Genomic DNA, 9,011 nt, shown 5'->3' with positions numbered 1-9,011 from the left:
TCAATTGCACTTATATATTGTTTCACATATATGGTGTTTATTCACTTATTCACTTTGTTATTTATTTAACTATATGTTGATTCATTTTCTCTATGTGAGCGCTGCTTTATATCATAAATGACACAGGATTCACATTAGGTGGCATTTTATATTTATATATATTTTTCACTTTATCTATTTAATAGCGGCAGCTACAGTACACTTTATTAATATATTTAATTTATATTATTTACATATCTCCAGTCGAGCGCAGTGGGGGTGGTTCAGTTAGACGGCCTTATATTTCCACCTTTTTGCTACTTTAATAAATAAACTACAAATGCTGTGTAAATTCATGTAATCATACAATATTTTGTACTCTATATAGTGTTCTCTGCAGGTCCACTGCTTCCACTTTGCATCTACTGCAACAAACTGATTTTGCTTAAAGCGGGAGTTCACCCGGAACTTTTTTTTTAACATTAGATTGATGCTCATTTTGTCTAGGGGAATCGGCTATTTTTTAAAAAAAAAACGAAGCAGTACTTACCGTTGTAGAGAGCGATCTTCTCCGCCGCTTCCGGGTATGGTCTTCGCGACTGGGAGTTCCTATTTGATTGACAGTCTTCCGAAAGGCTTCAGACGGTCGCATCTATCGCGTCATGAGTAGCCGAAAGAAGCCGAACGTCGGTACGGCTTTATACGGCGCCTGCGCACCGACGTTCGGCTACTTTCGGAAAATCGTGATGCGATGGATGCGACCGTCGGAAGCCTGTCAATCAAATAGGAACGCCCAGTCCCGCAGCCCATACCCGGAAGCGGCGGAGAAGATCGCTCTCTAAAACGGTAAGTACTGCTTCGTTTTTAAAAAAACTAGCAGATTCCCCTAGGCAAAATGAGCATGAATCTAATGTTAAAAATTTACATTTCCGGGTGAACCTCCACTTTAAATAAAATCCACAAATCACTAAAAATCACCACTAAGGGGCGCCCTCACCATCACGTGTGTAAGAGGTGGAAGAAGGCTGTGGCTACAATACAGCTGGCACAGTTTGGAGCACGGAGCGCTCTCTGGCCTGTATGCCAACATGTCCACATGGCAGGAATTAAATATAGCCGCACGCTTGAAAGATCATTTTGACTTCACTTTGAGTGATTTAGTCATTCCTTACCTGGGGGTGAATCTAGCCACCAGCATAGACCAACTGTTTACAGTCAACCCCCCCCCCCCCACCAGTATACAAGAAATTAGAAGCCGATCTTAAATAATGGGCACAGCTCCACCTGTTCTGGTGAGGTCGGGTCATTCCAATAAGATGACTTTCCTCCCCCATGTACTATACTTCTCCCGCTCTCTACCCTTCCCTATCATTAAAGACCATCTACAGCATTTTCAAGCAAAAATTATTCACTTCACCTGGGGTTCGGAAGGCATTGAGTGGCTAAGAGGGTTCTGATTCACGCTCGTGATAAAGGTGGTCTTGGTCTCCAAACCTATTATGGTTCTATCAAGCCGCTCAACTAGCCCAGATCTCAATCATATATTCCCGAGTTACTAAACCCGATTGGGTGGATATGGAATGACAGGGGATCCCCAGGTCACTCTGGGCTACCTAATGTGGTGTCCTCCTTGTCCCTCTATCTTATCTCCAACTCTCTCTCATTCAGTAACCCTATGGGGGGGACTTAGAGGTCACCCAGAGTTGGTCTCTGATAGTCACCCATTAGCCCATCTGTTTCATAACCTCAATTTCCTCCAGGGATGGACATCAAAGCTTTTACATGGTGGCTGAACAAAGGCTTGTATAGGATTGGTCACTTTCCAAGTCTTCAGGTCCGATCTCTCGGAGCTTTTGTATAAGTAGACTGGATATGTCCCTGACAGAGAAGTTCAGATTTCTCCAGATCTCCCATTTTTTACACTCTTTATGGGGGACTAAACCCGAACCCCCCAGAATCACGGCCTATGAACAATGGTGTGACCAGACCATGGAGTAGAGGGGGGAATATCTGTGATCTACGAGTCACTATCCGCTGATCTCACTAAGCCCCTCTATATGGTGGAATGGGAGAGAGACCTCTCACAGGTACGGGACTTGGAGGAATGGCAATGGGGTCTTCTCTCACTCCTACCAAGGATTGTTACACATTACCTTGGTGGAGGCGAGTCTGAAGGTTCTGATGGTTCCTAGTTCTGTCCAAATTAGATAAACTTTACCCATCAGTACCCCCTTTGTTCCAGAGGTTGTGAACACTCGATGTTACACACATGGGGGGATTGTCCTAAAATTAGAGGGTACGGGAATAAGATTTGTTATTGATACGTAAGATTACAGGTCTCTCTATACCCAAATCTCCCCATATTGCCCAACTCAACTAAGGTGACCAGATTTTTAAAATGAAATCCGGGGACATATTTTTTATTGGCAAATGATAAATTATTTTATAAGCATATTTTCCTCCTATGATATATGCAGTGTACTTGGTGTGTGTTTATGGAATGATTGTATGATATATATGTTATTTCTCACATTTTGATTATGAGATTAAAGAAAAAAATACTTCTTAGAATTCTTAGGGATATGACTACCAAATGTTATGAAGATAAGATAGAGGAAAAAAAACTGAATGCCGGGCCCAGGAGTGTGCTATGTTACCTACAGAATGCAGGGCTCAGCGAGGCGTTACACAAAGAATGCAGGGCTCACCAGTGCATTACACAAAGAATGCAGGGCTCACCAGTGCGTTACACAGAGAATGCAGGGTTCACCAGTGCGTTACACAGAGAACGCAGGGCTCACCAGTGCATTACACAAAGAATGCAGGGCTCACCAGTGCGTTACACAGAGAATGCAGGGTTCACCAGTGCGTTACACAGAGAATGCAGGGCTCACCAGTGCGTTACACAGAGAATGCAGGGCTCACCAGTGCGTTACACAGAGAATGCAGGGTTCACCAGTGCGTTACACAGAGAATGCAGGGCTCACCAGTGCGTTACACAAAGAATGCAGGGCTCACCAGTGCATTACACAAAGAATGCAGGGCTCACCAGTGCGTTACACAGAGAACGCAGGGCTCACCAGTGCGTTACACAGAGAACGCAGGGCTCACCAGTGCGTTACACAGAGAATGCAGGGTTCACCAGTGCGTTACACAGAGAATGCAGGGCTCACCAGTGCATTACACAGAGAATGCAGGGTTCACCAGTGCGTTACACAGAGAATGCAGGGCTCACCAGTGCGTTACACAGAGAACGCAGGGCTCACCAGTGCGTTACACAGAGAACGCAGGGCTAACCAGTGCGTTACACAGAGAACGCAGGGCTCACCAGTGCGTTACACAGAGAACGCAGGGCTCACCAGTGCGTTACACAGAGAACGCAGGGCTCACCAGTGCATTACACAGAGAACGCAGGGCTCACCAGTGCGTTACACAGAGAACGCAGGGCTCACCAGTGCGTTACACAGAGAACGCAGGGCTCACCAGTGCGTTACACAGAGAACGCAGGGCTCACCAGTGCGTTACACAGAGAACGCAGGGCTCACCAGTGCGTTACACAGAGAACGCAGGGCTCACCAGTGCCTTACACAGAGAAAGCAGGACTCACCAGTGCCTTACACAGAGAACGCAGGGCTCACCAGTGCGTTACACAGAGAACGCAGGGCTCACCAGTGCCTTACACAGAGAACGCAGGGCTCACCAGTGCCTTACACAGAGAACGCAGGGCTCACCAGTGCATTACACAGAGAACGCAGGGCTCACCAGTGCCTTACACAGAGAACGCAGGGCTCACCAGTGCATTACACAGAGAAAGCAGGGCTCACCAGTGCGTTACACAGATAATGCAGGGCTCACCAGTGCCTTACACAGAGAACGCAGGGCTCACCAGTGCGTTACACAGAGAACGCAGGGCTCACCAGTGCGTTACACAGAGAACGCAGGGCTCACCAGTGCCTTACACAGAGAACGCAGGGCTCACCAGTGCCTTACACAGAGAACGCAGGGCTCACCAGTGCGTTACACAGAGAACGCAGGGCTCACCAGTGCGTTACACAGAGAACGCAGGGCTCACCAGTGCCTTACACAGAGAACGCAGGGCTCACCAGTGCGTTACACAGAGAATGCAGGGCTCACCGGTGCGTTACACAGAGAACGCAGGGCTCACCAGTGCGTTACACAGAGAACGCAGGGCTCACCGGTGCGTTACACAGAGAACGCAGGGCTCACCAGTGCGTTACATAGAGAACGCAGGGCTCACCGGTGCGTAACAGAGAACGCAGGGCTCACCAGTGCATTACACAGAGAATGCAGGGCTCAGCAGTGCATTACACAGAGAACGCAGGGCTCACCAGTGCGTTACACAGAGAACGCAGGGCTCATCAGTGCATTACACAGAGAACGCAGGGCTCACCGGTGCGTTACACAGAGAATGCAGGGCTCAGCGGTGCGTTACACAGAGAACGCAGGGCTCACCGGTGCGTTACACAGAGAACGCAGGGCTCACCAGTGCGTGACACAGAGAACGCAGGGCTCACCGGTGCGTGACACAGAGAACGCAGGGCTCACCAGTGCGTGACACAGAGAATGCAGGGTTCACCGGTGTGTTACACAGAGAATGCAGGGTTCACCGGTGTGTTACACAGAGAATGCAGGGCTCAGTGGTGCGTTACACAGAGAACGCAGGGCTCAGCGGTGCGTTACACAGAGAACGCAGGGCTCACCGGTGCGTTACACAGATAATGCAGGGCTCACCAGTGCAATACAAAGAGAACGCAGGGCTCACCAGTGTGTGACACAGAGAATGCAGGAAGATATATTAATTATCAACTGATCCCCCCTGAAGGGGTTAATGTAGGTCTCCACACTATATATGTGTGTATCATCATCTGCTGGAGATAAAAGACGTCACAGTGACTATGGAGGAAGAGGACGGACATGACGGGGGTTACTGGGTGTAAATAGAAAATAAGATCTTATTACCTCCTCTGCTGCCGATTCCAGTGATATTTCCTTTGTTCTTCGTACCTCATGGAACTGCTTTCCTGCATCTGACATCACTTCCTGTGTGTACCTGACATCACTTCCTGTCTTCCATAGAGACTTCCTGTCTGTATTCCATAGAGACTTCCTGTCTGGGTAGAAGTGAGATCACCACCCTGTGGAGCTTAAAGGAACTGCAGTCCTGAGAAATATATTGAAGTGGCCTTGTGCTGTGTGTGTATGTACTGTATATCCTTATAGATGGGTCATCTCCACTCCCACCAAGGGGGAGAGAAATATATTACTGCTCGGGGGAGGGGGGAGACATTTTGGCCCCTTTGATTTGGCAGTAAAATTGATGTGAGATTTAGTCATGTAGAACATCTGCTATATGGATACAAAGAACCCCAGCCGAGAGTAAAGGGTGGAAATGGCTCCTGATCCCCAGATTTGGGCAATTATGTCCCCAATATAAATAGAAAAAAACCTGCGCTATGTGTAACAACTCAAATACCTCCAGAAATAACTTCTACCGGACTGCTGCTGTAACAAAGGTAAGTCTTCCCTTTATCACCTAGAAGAGCATTATGTGTCACAGCGCTGTCCTATTGTGTGTGCCGCCCATCAATTATCACACATACACTAAAATATGTGGAGACATTCATATATAAAGTGCTAGGGGCTCCAATAATATTCTCTGCAGATCTACTGCTTCCACTTTACACCTACTTCATTCATCTTATAATATTAACTGCTATATTACTTCATATATCACCAGTTATTGTGTCTCTGATCACCTCCACACCAGTTATTGTGTCCCTGATCACCTCCACACCAGTTATTGTGTCCCTGATCACCTCCACATCAGTTATTGTGTCCCCGATCACCTCCACACCAGTTATAGTGTCTCTGATCACCTCCACACCAGTTATTGTGTCTCTGATCACCTCCACACCAGTTATTGTGTCCCTGATCACCTCCACACCAGTTATTGTGTCTCTGATCACCTCCACATCAGTTATTGTGTCCCTGATCACCTCCACACCAGTTATTGTGTCCCTGATCACCTCCACACCAGTTATTGTGTCCCTGATCACCTCCACACCAGTTATTGTGTCCCTGATCACCACCACACCAGTTATTGTATCTCTGATCACCTCCACACCAGTTATTGTGTCCCTGATCACCTCCACACCAGTTATTGTGTCCCTGATCACCTCCACATCAGTTATTGTGTCCCTGATCACCTCCACATCAGTTATTGTGTCCCTGATCACCTCCACACCAGTTAATGTGTCCCTGATCACCTCCACACCAATTATTCTGTCCCTGATCACCTCCACACCAGTTATTGTGTCCCTGATCACCATCACACCAGTTACTGTGTCCCTGATCACCTCCTCACCAGTTATTGTGTCCCTGATCACCTCCATATCAGTTATTGTGTCCTGATCACCTCCACACCAGTTATCGTGTCCCGCATATCCACACCAGTTATTGGGCCTGATTTACTATGCTCTGTGCGCTGCGCTGGTTCATGCGTTAATTAGTACTCCGGGTGGAGGCTTAATTGGGCGCATGAACCAGCGTAGCAGCCGGCGCATTGAAAGTAATATGTAAAGCCGCGCCGAACTCCCTATAGAAGTCTATGGGAGAAATCAAAAGTGTTCATTTTAAAGGCTAATCTCCTAGTTTTGTCCTAAAAAGTGTTTGGGGACCTCAGTCCTGTCCCAGGGAACATGTATCAATGATTTTTTTATTTTTTAAAACTGCCGTTTTTTCGGGAGCAGTGAAATTAATAATTCTTAAAGTGAAACAATAAAAGTGAAATATTCCTTTAAATTTCGTACCTAGGGGGGGTGTAATGTCAGCATGTGAAATAGCGCATTTTTCCCGCACTTAGAACTGTCCCTGCACAAAGTGACATTCAGAAGGAAAAAAGTCATTTAAAAATTCACACGCGGCTATAATGAATTGTCGGCTCTGACAATTCTAAAGGGATTCATTCATAAAACAAAAAAAAAAATGTGTAGGGGTTCCCCCAAATTAAATTACCAGGCCCTTCAGGTCTGGAATGGATATTAAGGGGAACCCCGCCGTAAAAAAAAAAAAAAAAAAGACGTGCGGTTCCCGGCAAATATCCATTCCAGGCCCTTCAGGTCTGGTGTGGATTTTAAGGGGAACTCCACCCCAAATTAAAAAAAAAATTGGCGTGGAGTCCCCCTAAAAATCCACACCAGACCCTTATCCGAGCACGTTGACCTGGCCGGCCGCAGAAAAGAGGGGGGGACAGAGTGCGGCCCCCCCCCTCTCCTGAACCGCACCAGGCCACATGCCCTCAACATGGGGAGGATGTCCCCATGTTGATGGGGACAAGGGTCTCATCCCCACAACCCTTGCCCGGTGGTTGTGGGGGTCTGCGGGCGGGGGGCTTATCAGAATCTGGAAGACCCCTTTAACAAAGGGGACCCCCAGATCCTGGCCCCCCCCTATGTGAAATGGTAATGGGGTACATTGTACCTCTACCATTTCACCCCAAAAAAAATGTCAAAAGTGTTAAAAATGACAGTAGCCGGTTTTTGACAAATCTTTTAATAAAATCTTCTTTTCTTCTTTCCTTCGGGTTTCTTCCGCTGCTTCTTTCTTGGGTCTTCTCGTCCACATCTTGCCCGACGTGTTCTTCTATCTTCTCCGTCCGTCCTTCAGCCTTCTGGTCCCGCATCTTGCCCGGTGTCTTCTCCTGTTTTCTTCTCGGTCCGCCAGCCTCCTCGTCCGCATCTTGTGTCTTCTCCGGACCCAGCGTTTGAATTTGATTTGGCCGCCGTGTTCCCGCTCCTGGGACCCGCCCCCCTCTGACGCCACAAGTAAACTCCTTAGAAGGTCATGTGCGTCAGAGGGGGGCGGGGTCACAGAGCGTCACACAGCGGGGGAATTCAATTTCAATCGCGCCGCCCGGAGAAGAAGATGCCGCCGCTTCCAATTGAAGTTCCCGCCGTGTCACACTCATGTGACCCCACCCCCCTCTGACGGGAAGCGCCAAAATTTCTCTCTGCGCATGCCCAGTATGCAAATGAACCGCCCGAGGTTCAGGCGCACTGTGCAAGCGCACGGGGATCTGTTTTCAAAAAACACTTTCCCTTTCAATTCGGCCCGCCAAACACATTCAAACACATGTCACTTCACTTCCCCTGCATCCCCCCACCTCCCCCCCTAATAAACTCCCGCCCAAACCCCCGCAATTTACATTTCAATGTGCCGTGCGCCAGGTCTGTACTGGTGCACAATGCACCCTCTCCTGGGCGCACGGAGCACATTAGTAACTAGGGAAATACACTGCACTAGCAGCGTATTTCTTTAGTAAATGGCAAAACGGCTGCTACTCCTGCTTTTACTCCATGAGTCATGGAGTAAAGGCTTGGTAAATCAGCCCCAATGGCATTTCGTAAAACTGATGCAGCTGTGCATGGTAGCCAATCAGCTTCCAGGTTTGATTGCCAAAGCTTAATAGAACAGGCTGAAGTTAGAGGCCGATTGGCTACTATGTAGAGCTGCACCAGATTCTTAGCGCATCAGCTTTAGTAAATCTCCCCCCATTGATACCAGAACTAGTGCAATTCGTTTAGTTCCCAATTCGTTTAACCGCTTCAGCCCCGGACCATTTCGCTGGTCAAAGAACGGGCCACTTTTTGCGATTCGGCACTGCGTCGCTTTAACTGACAATTGCACGGTCGTGCGACGTGGTTCCCAAATAAAATTGGCGTCCTTTTTTCCCCACAAATAGAGATTTCTTTTGGTGGTATTTGATCACCTCTGCGGTTTTTATTTTTTGCGCTATAAACAAAAATAGAGCGACAATTTAAAAAAAAAATTCAATATTTTTTACTTTTTTCTATAATAAATATCCCCGAAAATATATAAAAATCATGTTTTTCCTCAGTTTAGGGCGATACGTATTCTTCTACCTATTATTGGTAAAATCGCAATAAGCGTTTATTGATTGGTTTGCGCAAAAGTTATAGCGTCTACAAAATACTAGTAATGGCGGCGATCAG

This window comes from Rana temporaria, assembly GCF_905171775.1.
Source record: "Rana temporaria chromosome 4 unlocalized genomic scaffold, aRanTem1.1 chr4a, whole genome shotgun sequence".
NCBI classification, from domain to species: domain Eukaryota; kingdom Metazoa; phylum Chordata; class Amphibia; order Anura; family Ranidae; genus Rana; species Rana temporaria.
The sequence above is the reverse complement of the archived record's forward strand: the minus strand, read 5'-3'. Positions refer to the sequence as shown.